Below are 19,180 nucleotides of genomic sequence, written 5' to 3'. Positions count from 1 at the left end.
ATGATACACTAATGCCAAGGATAGACCTCGCACTTATCTCAACAAAGAGATGGACGATGCGGATGATATGTACATGTCATGAGGTCCTAGTAAATGGGTACAAGGGTAGGATATACTTCTCCTGGTGAGTCAAGTGGGTATATGACAAGGTGAGTTCACAAGGTGAGTTCACAAGGTGAATAATTGGGCTTCCTAAATCTCTATATCATGTAATAAACTGGACTTTCCTATGAGAAACCTGATACATATACAAAGTGGGTTTGGTGGAGTACCTACACCTAAGACTATGTGTCCTTCCAAGTAAATTGCGTAGCCCACTCAACACCAAAGTGGGCCTTGGGTATGGTCACTAAACTTCAGTAAAACATGCATCTAGATGGGCCACCTTTCTATGGAAGGCCTGGTGTGAACACAAGGTGGGTTTCAAGATTTGGGCAGTACTACAGGGCATGACAGGAAGCACCATTATTAATGAGGGCCTAATGGTTTGGGTTAGCCCAATAGATATTACTAACATTGGTGGGGACCCAACGGTTTGAGTTAGCCCACTAGGGTAAGGGTGGAAATGGGCTTAACAATGGGTCCTAGGATAGTTTACAACGGTGGACGTTTAACCACTATTGCCCTATGGTGTGGTCCATTTTGGATTGGAAGTTGAAAATCACTACGGGGTCCTCGGCTCTCTAAATATCTAGAAAGACGGATGGGCCGCGTGTGTATCACATACATCACATTGGGCCTCCCTCATAGGCCTCATACACATCACAATGGGCCTCACATGTACATCACATTAGGCCATATCCTATGGGCCTCAAATACATCATAATGGGCTACATCCCATGGGCCTCGAATATATCACAATGGGCCTCACTCATGGGCCTCAAATACATCATATTGGGCCTCACCATTTGGGCCTCGAATACATCACAATGAGCCACGTACCTGGGCCTCAAATACATCACAATGGGCCTCATATCTAGGCCTCAAATACATCACAATGGGCCTCATATTTGGGGCCTCAAATACGTCACAATGGGCCTCATATCTGGGGCCTCATAGTACGTGGGTCCTGTATAAGTCAGTGGGGTCCACGATTTAACAATAAGTAGACGACGTGTATATAACACATACATCACGGTGGGCCTCATACAATCAACAAGTGGGCCTGGTTAAAACACATACCTCTGGTGGGCTAAAAAACTGGTGGACGGCAAGGATAAAACATATATATCATGGTGGGTCTTGGCCCAGCTACTGCTGGACGTTGGTCTAGTAGTAGGTGAACATGTTGATCGCCATCTGGGCCTGGCCGTTGAGGCCCATGCCTTAAAATGATTTGGAAATAGGGTGGACGGTGTGGATCCAATACAGCAAGGTAGGTCCACGTATGGGTGGCCCACCTGCCTGAATAAGCTAATATTTGTGTTGTTCCTACATCCAGACAGCTGGTAGTCTGGATGCTGCTGATCTGCACCATAGTAGCAAATGAACGGCTAGATGAAACAGATGGACGATGTGAATAAACACATACGTCGCAGGTGGGATTCCCACCGTCCCAAACAGTGGACAGTGTGGATAATCACATGCACCACGGTGGGTCACACCGTCAGATGGATGTAGATAAAACACATATATCACTGTGGTCCCCACCATCCAGATGGACGGTAGGAATAAAATACATATATCATGGTGGTCCCACGTGAATGGCCACACGTGGATGGACGGTTTGGATATAACAATACCTCATGATCAGACCTACTGAACTTGCTGACGTTAATACAATAGCTATACAATAGTTGAAGGTACACCAGCCAATCTGTTTTCCACAGCAGGTGGGTCCCACCATAATATTTATATTTATATTTTATTATTTTTTTGATGCAGCCATAGCGTCCAGGCCCTGGACGGGCGGCCTGGACATGATACATGTGCTGTAGGGTGGGGTCCACGTCAATGTGGCCCAATCGGTTTGGATCAAGCTGCTATTTTTATCCTTCCTCGTCTAGGCCCATGATTTGGACGGTCAGGATGAAACACGTCCAGCAAGTGGGGTCCATACAGGTGGACGACATGGACAAAGTACATACATCACAGTGGATCCATGATCGGACGGTGTGGACCTAATCCATTCATCAAGGTGGGCCGCAATAGGAAAAGAGAGAGAGAGAGAGAGAGAGAGAGAGAGAGAGAGATGGCGTGCAATGGAGGGGAGGGGCTTCGCCACTATGAGCCCTCCCTAGGTGGGCCATGTAAATACAATACATACATCAAAATGGGTCCCAAATCATGTGGGCCCTAAATCATAAAAAGATCAACAATGGAGATTCCTTTCCACAAAAAATGCAAGGTCTAGATGACCTTTTCTCAATAGGAAAATAAACAATATGATGGGGTCCATGGAGAATGGCCCCATTATGGGATGATCATATGAATCACAGTGGGCCATCGACCACACCTAGGGTCCAAAGTGAGATCCATACCATCAATCGATAAGCTCCACTTTACCCATCATCAAAAACACAATCTAACCTACAAATCACCCACCGATTGTAAATCTTCTAGGCTCTTTGGCTCCAACTTTGATGGAGGATGATGAAGATTGAGGGGCTAGGATGAGAGATGAGGGGGTAGGAAGTGGGCCACATTGGGGTTCTCTTTGGGAAGGGCTTGAAAGTTTTCTCCCTTAGATTGTTTAGGAAATGGGTTGAGAAAGAGAGAGAGAGAGAGAGAGGTTAATGAGATGAAAAGAGATGGGTGAGTGACATAAGGGTTGACTTTGGGGATGACTTGTGTAAGAGAGGGATGGGTTGTGATGAGAGGTGTACTTGACTAGTATTAATTGATTGATGTGATGGATTAGGTAGAGATTCTCTTGGAATTCGCAATGCGTGACGTTTTCCTCGAGATAAACGCGGGCCCATAACTCCTGGCCTGAGTATCGCATCGGTGTGCAAGACGAGGCGTTGGAACTATGGCGACGGCGCTGTCGCAATGGTGTAAGTCTCGGGTCGAGTCAACTCAGATATACAGTATGCGACTTAGGGTCATGTGCAAATGCTGATTATATGTCGTGGGTTGCCAAATTCGATAGGGAGGATCGCGGGAGTCTACGGAATGGTACAGACTAGGATATGGGCCTTATAATTTTAAAATAAGTAGACATGAATTCAAGTAAATTGCAAGATGTGATACATCAACTAGTAACTTAACCTATTGGGATCCGTCATGCAGTGTAATGTTTTATACCGGAACGGAATCCAAGGAGTTACAAGTTAACCATCATGGAATCCTATGGAATGCTTTAAAGAGTATCTCAACAACTCTACCTAACTAATTAAATCAGTCACCCATTCAAGATTGGATAGATTATAATTCTTTCATTTACCTATTTAAATGCTTATGTCAAAATTTCAACATCATATCCCCTTATCTTTCCAGATATATTGATCTTGCATTTGATTTCCATGTCAAGTATCCATACAAAGTGAGAATATTTTGCAATGAAAATAAATGAAAGAAACATATTCATAGAGAAATTGAGAGATAAAGCACATAATGGGCATATGCATTTAAATCAATAAATTCAAAGAATTCCATTATATCAAACCTTAAATTGTAAAAAAATGACAAGTTAAGGATTCCTATACCACCAAAAATACATTATATCTATGCATAACTACATAAAAATTCTCAAATAAGCAACTGATTATCCTGTATTAAAACAAATCCATACTCAATGATAACTATTATTCATAATCCAACAAACTTATAACAGAATGTGCACAAATTCGATCAATTAACTCCACAAATGCGGATTTGTTTCAATCAAATACATCTCTTAATAGAAAGGATTTGTAATAGTTAAATAAATCAATACTAATGGATGTAGCTCAAACAAACATGTTAGTTTTTTTAAGCAGTCAGTAACTCCATCATAACAGTCTTAGCTTAGTTTAGATACATCTTTTAATAAAATAGATTTACAACATTTAAGTAAATCAATCATATCAGATTTGGTTTGATCAAACACATTGGTGAATAATAAGGGTCTAAGTGTTCCACCACCCTCCAAAACACAATTGAAACACCATATGACTGATTTCCCTCAAATGCATGGTAATTACATCGAATCAAATAGGTCCTAAGGGAAATCAATGATGTGTATTTATCATTAAACCTATTCACAAGGTCAAAAAGACATTAATGAATAGAAAACACAAATACCACCTTGATCCAAAAGTTTTGTGGGCCCCCCAATAAGTTTTCAAGCGTAGGCATTCAATTTTCTTATTTCCTGTGGTGTATGTTTTGACCTTTAGAATTTGCTTAATCTAAACCGTTAATCAGACATCTTTTGTGAATTTATCCACTATTTGGACGTCCAAGCTGTCCAAGTTTAACATCAGATTAACATCCAGTCTTGGCCTATTTGGACCATCAAAGTAATGTTCAAACTTGTCTAGTTTTGATGTGCATCCATATGTTTAAATTTGTATAATTTGATGCGCACCATGTGTTCAAAAACTGCCCACTAATTAGTGCATTCAAATTGTGTGATATGTCCATTATTTTTATGCATTTTTTTAAATATAAAATCATGCAAATCTACACATTTGTGATGTACTCATATGCGCAATGTGAAGCCTTAACGCACATTAATATACCCAAATTTGTCCACCTTTCATATGCACAATTGTGTCTATATCTGTCCAACTTTGGACCCTTAAACGGTCTTAAAAACTATCCAAAATTGCACCATTTAAGAGTCCATAAATCTATCAAAAGATTAGACCATTGGATACATGGCCCACATGCACTTTAGATCTGCCTCATTTTTGGTTTTGTTCATGCCATAAAGTGAGCAGATAAAATAGATGGCTAGCATGGATCATGCCCCTAAATGCAATTCCATACCATTTACTCCCGTAATCAAAATAGGCCCAAAATGTAATTCCATAAAATTTAATCTTGTGGTCCAAATAGGCTACAAATGCAATTCCACACCATTTAATCTTGCAGTACAAACAATCCCCAAATAGAATTCAATACCATTTAATCTTGCGGTCCAAATAGCCCCCGAATGCAATTCCATATCATTTAATCTCATGATCCAAACAGTACCCAAATAAGCTGGTAAAATGGATGGACGAAGTGGATAAGCATGCATCATAATGTGGCTCATAGAGCTTTTCCACTGAACCACTAAGTCGAACTAAGGATTGAAATCACTACTTAGTGATTTTGATTTACCGATTGAAAACCCTAATTAGGGATTTCGACTTCAAAGAGAAGAATAGAAGAGGAAAGAAACATACTTCTCTGCCGCTTCTCCTGCTTGCCCGAAAACTAAAGAGAGAGTGAGATAGGGCATTGTCACATTTTAGTCCTTAATTCCTAAATTCGATGACTAGGGGCCATTGAATAAATTCGATGGCATTAACACATTTTTTGGTCAAATTTTTAACATTTTCGCGTAGTGATTTCTCATTGTAACCAACTCTAGGGATCTATCGATGGAAGGAAGATCAAAGAGTTTTGGCCTCGCCAACCCAACTCATATCAAATTCACAACACAATGTTGCCTATCAATTTTATATTTTATCTTAGCTTAGCTTAACACAATCCATCTACACTACTATGCTAGACCAGTTTTAAACTAAGAATAGTGTAATCTCATCCTTCTACACTGGACCAACTTAGACTAGGAGTATTGTAATTCCCTTTGTCTACGCCTCAATAGCTGGACCAAGGAAGACTTAGTTCTAGGACCTCGCCTTCTACAGTGCAAGCACTAGATCACCGAGGAATTATTTTTTGTAAGTTTGGTTTCATTTAATACTATTGAGTTCCTTTTACTCTTTTACCATATTTACTGTATTATCGTTGCTATTGTAGTGAGAAAAAGTCATTTCATCCGAAAGGCAAAAAGAAATCATTGGAAGGACTAAACCTCTCCTTTGCAAATCACTTGGTTGCGCAAAGTAGTTCTCAGTCATAGGCGACTGTTTAGTCCCTTTGTCTATTTAAGCACTTGGGGTCAAGGCATTCGATTCGGATCGAGTTAAATAGGATTCTGACAAGCTTGGCTAGGGGCCATTGAATAAATTCGACGGCATTAGCACATTTTTTCATTTGAATTTTTGACATTTTCATGTAGTGAATTCTCCTTGCAACTGACTCTAGAGATCTATAAATAGAAGGAAGATCAAAGAGTTTCCGGTCTCACCAGCCTAACTCATATAAAATTTACAGCATAATGTTGCCTATCAATTTTATCTTTTATCTTAGCTTAGCTTAACACAATCCATCTATGCTGTTATGCTGGACCAATTTTAGACCAAGGGTAGTGTAATTTCGTCCTTTTATGCTGGACTAACTTAGACTAGGAGTAGTGTAATTCCCATCGTCTACCCCTCAATCACTAAACCAAGGAAGACTTAGTTCTAGGACCTCGCCATCTATAGTTGTTAGAGTTCCTTTAATCTTATGATGCAGTGTAGTTCGATCGACTGAAGTGGAGTAGGGTCAACAGAATCTTGTTGTGATGTTCCCGGTTGATCAAAATATGGTTCGGTCGATCGTGACTCCCTGTAATGATTTCGATTGACTGAAGGTCACTGGGATTGACTGAACGGGATGCACAAGTTTTGCGTAAGTGCGGGTTTTGTTTCTAATTTTGTATGGAAGTCTATATAAGCCTTTGTAATATAGAATTGTGTATTGTAGAGAGAGCCTACATGGTTTCTAGGATTTTACAAGGGGAGAAAGCTTTGGTTTTTGAACTTGTAAGTTGTTCATCTCTTATAACTTTCTTATCATAACGGATCGTTTGTCATTTGGTGCCGTGGTTTTCTCCCACAAGGGATTTTTCAAGTAAAATCTATGCGTTTCTTTGTGATTACTTGATTTTCGTTTCTCCATCATGTGCTTGATTTGTTCTAAGGTTGCTTTTGTGCCTAGCGTTTAGTGGTTGCACACAACAAGTGGTATCAGAGCTGGTGGAGCGATCAATTAGATGTCGAAGCTTCAAGATATGGTTGCTCTTTCCACAACCGAAGCTAATTATATGGTGATGACATAAGCAATTAAGGAAGCAATTTAGTTGAGAGGTATGATGAATGAGTTAGGATTTCAGCGGAAAGTCGTGCCTATGTATTGTGACAGTTAAAGCGCGATCAATTGGCTAAGAACTTATTGTATCACTCCCGGACTAAATACATTGATGTGCGTCATCATTTTATCCAATAAATGCTAGAGGAAGGTGTTGTTACTCTTGAGAAGATTCACAATAGCGAAAATCCAGCCGACGCGCTTGCAAAAGTGGTTCCTGCAGAGAAGTTCAAGTTTTGCTCAACTTCTTTGAGCTTGGCAAAGACTGAATGAAGACGGAGTGTGCACGAGAAGTGACGATGGTGGTGCTACTATGAAGGAGAGTAGAGATGATAATAGTAAATTGGAGCAATGGAGCTGAAGGATTAAAGCCACGATGGAGATTGTTGTCAGAGTGCCTTTAATCTTGTGATGCAGTGCAGTTTGGTTGACTGAACTCCAGTTGAGGCAACCGAATCTTGTCGTGATGTTCTTAGTCAACTGAGGTATGGTTCGGTCAACCGTGACTCCCTATGATCATTTCGGTCGACCGAATGTCAAGTGGGGTCGACCGAACGAGATGATAAGTTCTGCATAAGCACAAATTTTGTTTCTAATCTTGTATGAAAGTTTATATAAGCCTTTATAATACAAAATTAGGGTTAATCCGTGTATTGTAGAGAGCCTACACAATTTTTAGGGATTTACAATAGAAGAAAGCTTGGGGTTTCAAATATATAAGTTGTCAATCTCTTGTAACTTTCTAATTATAGTGGATCGTTTGTCGCATAGTACCGTGGTTTTTTTTTTTCTTCCTCTCATGGGTTTTTTTTAGTAAAATCTGTGTTTATCTGTCATTGCTCGATTTTCGTTTCTCTATTCGTGTATTTGATTCGTTCTAATGTTGCTTTCATGCCTAACATGTGGCGGCTGTATGTACAACATCTACAATGCAAACACTGTATCACCAATGAATTATTTTTTGTAAGTTCGCTTTCATTCAATACTATTGAGTTCCTTTTACTTTTGTGTCATACGTGTAGTATTATCTCTACTATTGTGGCGAGGAAAAATATTCATTTTATCTGAAAGATTTAAAAAAATCAAAGGATAAATCATCTCCTTTACAAATCACTTGATTGTGCATACAAGGAATTAAATAGATAGCAAACTGTTTCAGTTCTTGATTATAGCCAACTGCTTAATCCCTTTGTATATCTAGGCACTTGGTCAATGCATGCTATTCAAATAGAGCCATAAAAAATACCGTTGATAGAGCCATAAAAAAATACTGGTATACCCGACGCAATACACATGTACGTACCAACTGAATTTAATTCAGAGCCAAACATAGAGTTTTCTTTTCTTTTTTCCTTTCATGCTAGAATTTCTTTTAATCTATTTTAATTTCATTATCCACCTTAAATACAACACTACGGGACACTAGTTGTTGCCAAGCCAGTTATGTCAAAATGATCTGTGCCATTCATCTGATGAAGATCATTTTACATGATTGAAAGGACGAAATTCTCTTCGTTTTGACAATACTAACCATACAATCAGAGTATCTAAACGTAGATTACTTCTCAATCTTGAAACCATCCACATGCAAGCCACCTGCTTTTTTACAGGAATTATCCAATCTCATTTGCTCTTAGCCGTTAAACGATCCATGATGACCGGTCTAGATCATGCTTACATCATTTAGGTGGGCCATTACAGCACATCTGAAATCATTGTACACCGTGTGGTTGCCTTTTTATATGCAAGGTGGGCACAACCAAATCCATAGCTCAAGTGGTAGACTGAGTGAAAGATACCTCGTTTCAACAATGAGGTCATGGTATCGGTTCCCTAGAGGGGGTGGATAACAGTGAATTGCGAACTGACAGTGGGTGTTCTAACAAGCTAACAAAAACAAAACAAAAAAATATAAGGTGGGCATTTCTTTTTAGTAGCTAACGTCTTTTAATTTTATTGGGGATAATTTTTGAACGCAGATTGGTCTCCAGCTGGAAACGGGCAGGAGCTTTGAGTAGCAACTGTGATATCTAGGTCTTATCCACACTATATATATATATATATATATATATGTATTTGTATCATTTTAGATATAAGCCCATCTAGTAGAAAACTTCCCGGAGCCACAAAATTTTTAGATGGAGCTGATATTTGTGTTTTCTCTTCATCAAAGTCTACATAACTTTACGAATATGTTGAATGGCAAATAAACATCACGGTGGGCCTTAGAAAAGTTTCAATGGTGAGAATCATTATTACCACTGCTTCCTATAGTGGTCCACTTGAACCTTGGATCTGCCTCATTTTTAGTTTTTTACCATAAAATGATATGAGAAAAATGGATAGATGGTGTGGATAACACCCATACATTAAGGCAGCCACTCAAAGTTGTGGCCCGTTCTCAGCTGGAGATGGGCGGGTAAGACGCAATCCGCATCCATGATTGCATCCTACCCCGTCTCTAGCCCCAAATGGGCAGTTCCATGGGCAGGCCCACTATAATGTATCTGTTTATCCAAGCCATCCAATCCTTTTCTCAGATCATTTTAAGGCATGAACAAAAAAAATAGGCACATCCGACAATCATGTGGACCACACTAAACAATGAGCTTGGTTGTATTAAATGCACAAAGCATTACATGCCAGTTGAATTAAATGCAAGAGTCATCTATGGTGTGGTCCATTTTAGTGTTGAATCTGTTGGGATTTGGTCTGCGAAATCACACATATATGGATCTAGGGTAGCAATCCAAGAGCACCAAGCAATTATAAGAGAACACAAAGATTTAACGTGGAAAACCCTTTCAGAAAAAAACCATGGCACAAAGCAACAAAAATCCACTATGAAAATAGAAATTACAAAAAGAAAGGACTTACCTGATTTGAACAACCTCGAATATCACCCTTGCTACACCCTTTGATAACCCTAAAACCTTTTTAGAAACCATTTAGAATACTTTAGAAAGCCTTAACATACATGAGAATGGCCCTTAGGGACTTGTATTTATAGATGGGGAAACCCCACTTACGTACCTCCCTAAAAATCGCCTCAAATTTACGCGGTCCGTGCACCGTCTGTGTAACCCTCGACTAGTTGAAGGAGCACTTCGACCAGTTGAAGGCACTAGTTGAGGCAGTCTCTGGACTGGTCGAGCACCTCGGACAATAAGATTTAAGACATCCCTTTTAACAACAATCTCCACCATGTCTTCAATCTTCAAACGTGTATCTTCTTGCCCTCTTCTCTTATCTCTGCGTCGCATCATAACTTCAATCAATGCTTCTCATGCACATTCCGTCTTTCTTTTATGCCATCGCCAAGCCCAAAGAAGTTACATAGAACCTGAACTTCTCTGTAGAAACGACTTTGGTGAGCATGTCCGCTGGATTCACGCTGGCGTGAATCTTTTCTAATGTCACGCCTCCTTCCTCAAGCACCTATCGGATAAAGTGATGACGAACATCAATGTATTTAGTACGTGAGTGATAAACATAATTTTTAGCCAAATTGATAACGCTCTCGCTATCACAGTTAACCGGCATGGCCTCTTGTTGAAGTCTCAACTGATTTATCATGCCTCTAAACCAAACACTCTCTTTAAATGCTTCTGTCACTGTCATATACTCTGCTTCGATCGTGAAAAGAGGCACCATGGACTGAAGCTTCGACATCCAACTAATTGTTCCACCCGCTAGTACAAACGAGTATCCAGAAGTAGACTTTCTGAAATCCACACTGCCTGCGTAGTCTGAATCCACATACCCTACCAATTTTGTCTTTGTCTTCTCAAAAGTTTAGATGTAGTCTTTTGTACCTCGAATGTATCGAAGTAGCCATTTCATCGCTTCTTAATGTGCTTTGCCGATGTTTTACATATATCTGCTCACAACACTGACTGCTTGTAAAATATTTAGTCTCATACCGATCATGACAAACATTAAATAGCCAACTGTATTCGAATAAGGCATATGAAACATAACTTGCTTTTTCTCATTTGATTTAAGACATTGTTCTGAGAAAAGCTTGAAGTGAGCCGCTTGGGGAACGCTCATCAACTTTGCTTAGTCCATCCCATACTTGATCAATATCTTTTTAAGGTATTCTACCTGTGATAACCAAAGCCTACTTTTCTTCATGTCTCTATGAATATCTATGCCGAGAACCCTCTTTGCAGCCCCTAGATCTTTCATTTCAAATGTCCCTGATAACTGAGTCTTCAGTATGTTGATTTCAGACATATAATGAATATCGATCAATATATCATCAACATACAATACTAAGACGATGAATCTGCCATCACTCAGTGTCTCGTAATAGACACAGTGATCATATTCACTTTGAGTAAATTTCTGACTGAACATGAAAGAATCAAATTTTTTATACGACTGCTTGAGCGAATATTTCAGGCCGTACAACGACCTCAAATTTTTTATACCACTGCTTCATATAGATCTGCTCTTCCAACTCCCCGTGTAGGAATGCAGTCTTAACATCCATCTGTTCTAGCTCGAGATCGTATTGGGAACTAGCACCAACGTGAATCTGATAGACACCTTCTTAACCACCAGCGTGAATATCTCTATGAAGTCGATTCCTTATCTCTGAGCATAATCCTTCACTACCAACTTTGCTTTGTATATATTCTGTTTCCTTTTGAATAACCACTTACATTCGATCACTTTTCGACCCACTGGTAGCTCCACCAGCTCTTATGTATGATTTTTATACAACGAGTCCATCTCATCATCCATAGCCGCCTTCTACTTTTCTGCATTAGGCTCATCAAGTGCCTCCTGAATAGTAAACGGGTCCCCCTCATCTATAATGAGGGCATATGCAATATTAGAGTCGTCCCTATATCTTGTCGATAACCTGCGATCACACGGTTTATTTTTTCTCACAGGTGGCTACTTCACTTGATCTTGTACCTCTGTTTGCACGTCTGTCTTTGTTTAAGTATCATTTATGTCAACATAGATGTCTACGGTATAAGACACGTATCCTAAACCGTACCATTCCATAGACTTCCACGATCCTCGTCGAATTCCAGTGACCTAGGACCTGTAATCGACGTTTGCACTCCATCCTAAGTCGCATCTCATATATCTGAGTCGACTCAACACAAGACTTATACCCTTGCGACCACGCTATCACCGCGGTTCCAACATCGTGTCTCACGCACCGGTACGATACCCAGGCCAGGAGTTGTGGGCCAGGGTTTATTTCGAGAAAAAATTTGTGCGTTGCAAATTTCGAGAGAATCTATACCACCCTTCACATCAATCAATCAATCACAAGTCAAGTACACAACCTATCCCTCTTTTACACAAGCCTTACCCAAAGTCAACTCTCTCTCTCTCTCCACCCATCCATCTCTCATCTAAAATTCAACCAAGCCCATACCCTCTCCTCTCTCTTTCTCAATCCATTTCCCAAGCAAACCAAGAGAGAGCAATCGTCCAAGATCTTCCCAAAGAGAGCCAAGTGTGGCCCACTCCCTACCACCCAATCCCACATCCTAGTCATCCATACTTCATCAACCTCTATCAAAGAGAGAGCTTAGGAGCTTAGCATTTCAAGGAGCCAAGAAGAAGACAATCAGTGAGTGTTTGTAAGATTAGATTGTGATTTTTGTGATAGACCAAATGGGGCCTACCGATTGATGGTATGGATCCTCTTTAGGACCCATCTTGATGTATGTATTGTAATTCTATGAGGGCTCATAGTGGCGAAGTTCCCTCCATCACATGATTCTCTCTCTCTCATTCTCTCTCTCTCTCTCTCTCTCTCTCTCCCCCATGTGTTGTGGACCCCATGTGATGTATGATCGAGGCCGTCCGTCTAACAGGCCACACCGTGATATATGTATTTCATTCATGCTGCACAGCAGCATGTGTGGCCCATTGGATGTGGGGCTCACCTTGACGACGTGCTACATCCAACACGTGGACCCCACTTTGTTGATGTCCGTGTCCAGGCCATCTAACAGGCTGGACGCTGGACGTTTTCATATATATATATATGGTGGGACCCACCTAATGGAAAGCTGATTGGCTGGTGTACTTTACATCAGCTATATAGCTGATGTATTGATGTCAGCAGGTTCTGTGGGTCCCACATGATGCATGTATTACATCCTACACCATTCGTCCATCTGGATGGGACCCACCGCATGATGTATGTGTTACATCCAAACCGTTCCATCTACGTGGGTCCCCAGCAGTTCTGCGAGTCCCACATAATGTATGCACACCGTCCATCTGCTGGGTCACACTAGCTATATAGCTGCTGTAGTGACGACAACAAGTGTGGGCCTTATCATGAGTTATGTGTTAGATCCAAATCGTCCATCTGTTGGACAAGCTCATCTTAAGGCTTGAGACTAAAGATAAGACAGATCTATCTATCAGATGGACCACACTGGAAAAACCAGTGGAGGGTTGAACGCCTATCATTGAAGCCCATTTGGGGTTCTAGAAGTTCTGGATCAATATGGAATTTGTTTTCCTCTTAATTCAGGTCTTTGTGACCTTATGAACAGATTGGAAAATAAATGTTTTGGTCGGCTTGTGAATTGTTAACGGTGAAAACCATTATCTCCACTACTAATTGTGGGATGGTTCAGATGATATTTTAATATGGTTCCTTATTTGGGTAATGCTCCAAAATGATCTCTAAAAAATAGATGAATGGTCTAGATAGTCCAACTAGGCGATGGGTCCCACTTGATATATATGAAGCCCATTATTGCAGCCCGATGTGATGTATATGAGGCCCATGAGTGAGGCCTAGTGTGATGTATGTGAGGCCCAATGTGATGTATATGAGGCACATGAGTGAGGCCCGATATAATGTATGAGAGGCCCATGGGACGTAGCCCATTTGATATATTTGAGGTCCATGGGATGTGGCCCAATGCGATGTATATGAGGCCCTTGTATGAGGCCTAATATGATGCATGCGAGGCCCATGAGTGAGGCCCAATGCGATGTATGTGAGGCACTTCTGTGAGGCCCAAAGCGATGTATATGAGGATCGAATTGATGTGTGATTCCACCATGATATATGTAATAATGTTTATGATGGGCCATGCCTTGGGAGCAATGATGGTTTGATGTCCACATTGTAAGAGCAATTATGATTAAATGTCCACATTGTTACTCTCCCTAAGGCCCATTGTTAGGCCCATTCTCACCTCCCCTTAGAGGGCTAACCCAAACCGTTGGGCCCCCATGATCGTTAGGCTCATTCTTAATATGAGTAGGCCATCTAGGCCCATCCTTGATATGAGGAGAGTACACCATCATCATATAACATGCTTAGTATAGCTTCATGATCCATGCCCATGCGCATCATATGTATGCTAGATATGAGGAGTGATTGATCATAACACATGCTATTGGGCGGATTATTGTGGGACTCCTTGATAGGAGAAGTTGCTCGCATGAGCACGTGGTTCACGCAGGATTGCTACACAATTGGATAGTATGATTCATGCATCTCGCATTTGTGTGATATGATTTCTATACGCCCTAGCGACATCAGGGCCATAGTATCCACAAGCATATCGTGGATGGCAGGATTGGACACCAGAAATACTATTACTAGCATCGGGGTGCCATAGATGTCCCTGGGTGAAAATTTCTAAACCCGATAGTACCAAAAGATGACTCCAACGTTAAGACTGAGTGGATACATGAGCGCACGAGGGCCGTATACTAGTAGGCGGCGTTTTTCACTGTGTCGTGATCGGTTAGAAATGAGTGTGACCTTACGTGCCTGAGTGAGGGGGCAATATCTAAGTTGAGTTTGACCAGCTTGAGGAATGGGTCCGCTATTGACGAGTGGGGCCCAATATTGATAGGCAGATAGTGAGCTCTCTTCCACTTACCCAGTTGTGCACTTGGATAGGGGTGGCAAGCTAGCGTAGAGTGTATTAGACCTCAGTGATTATCCAGAGTGAGATTTGTACTGATATTTGATGCTCTAGCGATGAGTTATATGGTTATGTGGATTCAGATGATGACTGGCATGCGTGCGTTGCATCTTGCATATGACATTCGGCTACATAGGCCTCGCATTGCATGACCATGGTATAGCCGACATCATTCATGCCTTGCATCGTATGGCCTTAATATGGTCGATAACATTTATGCCTTGCATTGCATAGCCTTGGTATAACTGATATTATTCATGTACTTACCAACATATTTTCGCATTACTTTGATATTGCATACCTGACACTCGCCTTGCGTACATACTTGCAACACCCTCTAAGCTTTTCGTAAGCTTATGCACGATTGTGTGCAAGTGACGCTAAGACGCCGCAACAACATTGAGATTGGAGCGTGCAGTGGACTTCTGGAGCTTTCGATTTTGTTATTGTATTTTCTTTTTATGCATCGCACCTTAAAGTTTTTTATCATAATGGATTTTGTGATAGTATCTTGGTTATTGTTCGTGGGTTATGCTTATGATTATGCTTATTACGAATCAAATTCATATTGAAAATCCTCCTTGTAGGATCCCAAGATCAGAACTTAGTATATGGGTGCCTGGAGCCGAGAATGGGGTACTACGGAGGCTGTCGGCACCGGATTTAGCGATCGAAAATTTTGTGAGCCCGATTTCCAAGTTTGGGGCGTCACATACGGTCAACCTTTCTGGTTCTTCTTGCTCCTCTTGATCATTCTTGTGGAATATGAGCTTTCATTGAACCTAACATCACGACAAGTTATGACCTCGTGTGTAATCTTGTCGAATAACTTGTAACCTTTCACACCAATACCATAGACAACAAAAATATACTTTTTGGTTCTATGGTTTAGCTAATCTCTCTCAATTGACGGTATATGAGAGTAAGCCTCACAACCAAATATGCGTAAATCTGAGTAGTCGATTTTATAACCACTCCATACTTCCTCTAGGATTTTACATTCAATTACTGTAGAAGGAAACTGATTCACCAAATAGTAGGCTATGTTAACGACCTCTGTCCATAGGTCTTTGCCCAATAAAGCATTATTTAACATGCATCTGACCCTTTCCAAGAGAGTTCAATTCATTTGCTCAGTCACACTGTTTTGTTCGGGCGTGCGGCGTACTATGTTGTGCCTAATGATCCCTTCATCCTTGCAATATTCATTAAATTCAGTGGAAGTAAATTCTCCACCATTGTCACTCCTTAAAACCTTTATTTTTCGCCCTGACTGTTTTTCTACCATTGCCTTCCATTGTTTGAATATGGTGAAAACTTCGGATTTACGTTTCATGAAGTAAACCCAAACTTCCCTGGAGTAGTCGTCAATGAATGAAACAAACCATGACGATCCCCCAATGGAAACTTTTGGAGATGGCCCCTATATGTCAGAGTGCACATAATCAAGCACTCCCTTACATGTTTTTCAAATTTAAAAGACAATTTAGATTATTTACCATATATACAGTGCTCGCATATATCTAAATCAGAATTTTTAAAAGCTGAAATTAAACATTGATCAAAAAGTACCTTCATGCCCCGCTCGTTCATGTGGCCTAGATGAGCATGCCACATACGTAGAGACGTGGAATCTGCAATAACTGCTGCCACTCTACCTGCTGAAATGTTCCCAATCAACTTGTAGAGGTTTCCGTATCTTTACGCTCTCATAACCATGAGTGCTCCTTTTGAAACTTTAAGGACACCATCAATACCAGTGAATGCGCACCCTATAGCCTCGAGTGCACCGAGAGAAATCAGACTTTTCTTCATGTCAGAAATGTGCTTGACATCAGTCAAGGTACGCTCCATCCTATTAAACATCTTGATGCTCACTGTACCAATAGCAACAACATTACAGACATTATCATTGCTCATAAAAACCTGTCCACCATCGCATTCCTTGTAACTGGCGAACCAACTCCGATGAGGAGTCATGTGATATGATACCCCTATGTCAAGTATCCTCTCGTCTTTATGATTGTCGTTTAAGTGACCAATCATAGAAACAGACAGAACATCACCACCACTTGTTTCTTTATCAGATGTGGCAACATTGGCCTCCTTAAAAGAAGCTGCTGAATTTTCTTTCTTCGCTTTAGGATTTTTACAATCCTTCTTCATGTATCTAGACATCCCACAGTTCCAGCACTTTAATTTTCCTTTGCCCTTACCTTTGGATTTGGATCAAGGCCTTGAAAATCCTGTACCCCGCTCAGAATCTCTACCTCTCGTAATCAGTGTATCGGAAGATGTTGTCACGCCCCAAACTCGGAAACCGGGCTCACAAAATTCCCAATCGCAGAATCCGGCACCGACAGCCTCCGTAGAACCCCTTTCTCGGCTCCCAGCACCCATTCGTCAGGTTCCGATCCTGGGATGCTACAAGGAGGATTTTGTACATCAGTTTGATTCGTAATAAGCATAACCAAAGGCATAACCCACAAACAACAACCAAAAACTCCATCACATTTCCACTATAATAAAAAACTTTACAAGTACAATGAGCATAAGGGAAATACAATGATGATAGACCAAAAGTTCCACAAAAGATCAGCTACGCGCCCAAGCCTCAGCGCTGCTGCGATCCAACGTCACCTGCACGCAACGGTCGTGCATAAGCTTATAGAAAGCTTAGAGGGTGGTGAAAGTGTATGCTCAAGGTGGTAATGCAGTTATGCAGTATTAGAGTAATGCAGAACATGCTGATGAAGGCTAAGAACACCATAGCCGTACCAAGGCCATGCAGTGCAAAGAATGATGTCGGCCATACCAAGGCCATGCAATACGAAATGCAACTCAAGCATGTAAATCCTCATCTAAGTCCACATATCAAAACAGCTCAAAATCTAGAATATCACCGGGGTCTAGTACACTCCAAGCCAGATTGCCGCCCCATCGCGCGCAATAAAGTGAGTGAAAAAGACCTCACTATCCGCCTGCCAAAATCGGGCTCGGCTCGTCAATAGCAGACCCATTCCTCGAGCTGGTCAGACTCAGCCTAGCATTGCCCCCTACTCTCGGGCGGGTAAGGCCGCACCCCCTTCTAACCGACCACGACACAGTGAAAAGCGCAACCGTCTGGTAATCGGCACTCAGCGCTCATGCATCCACTCGGTCTAGACGTTGGAGCAACCTCCTGGTACCATAAGGGTTTAGGGACTCTCACCCAGGGATATCTATCGCACTCCATGTAGAACAGTATTTCCAGTATCCAATCCTGCCAACCACGATACGTCTGTGGAGGCTACGGCCCTGATGTCGCTAGGGCATACAGTAACCATATCACACAATGCGAATGCATGAATCACACTATCCAGTCATGCAGTAATCCTGCGCGTATCGTGCGCTCATGTAGGGCAACACCCCTTGTACAGGAGCCCCTAAACAATCTGCTCGAAGGCGTATGCTATGATCAGTCATTTCTCATATCAAGCATACGTATGATGCATATGATCATGAATCATGGAACTAAACATGTTATATAGGATGGATGATGTGCATAACGAAGATGGGCCTAGACGGCCTACACATAACACGTACGAGCCTAACAATGGGCCCTAGGGAAAGTCATAATGCGAACATTTAACCAACACTATACTTGCAATGGGGACGTCAAACCGCCATTGCTCCCAAGGTATAGCCCGATGTAAACATCATTACATAACCCATGTTGGGATCGTACATTACAATGGACCTTAGGTACATCCCATTGGGCCTTAAATACGTCAAATTAGCCATATCATATGGGCCTTATATTCATCAAGTGGGCCACATCATTGGGCCGCACCAATGGGCCTTATGTGCATTGCAATGGACCATGACCCGTGGGCCTTAGAGTGCATCAAATGGGCCTACTCACATGGGCCTTATGAGTATCAAATGGGCCACACCAATTGGGCCCCATATGTATATCAAGTGGGCCTCAACCCATTCGCCCCATTACATCTTAATGGGCCTCGACCTATGGGCCCCTAATGCATTAAATGGGCCTGGACCCATGGGCCTTGCATATACATCAAAGTGGGCCTCAATCATGGCCACAAGTAACTGAGGTGGGCCTCCCACCACCATTATATTATATATGATAT

Source organism: Magnolia sinica, chromosome 6, assembly GCF_029962835.1.
Source record: "Magnolia sinica isolate HGM2019 chromosome 6, MsV1, whole genome shotgun sequence".
In the NCBI taxonomy this organism is placed as follows: Eukaryota; Viridiplantae; Streptophyta; class Magnoliopsida; order Magnoliales; family Magnoliaceae; genus Magnolia; species Magnolia sinica.
This window is presented reverse-complemented; position numbering follows the sequence as displayed.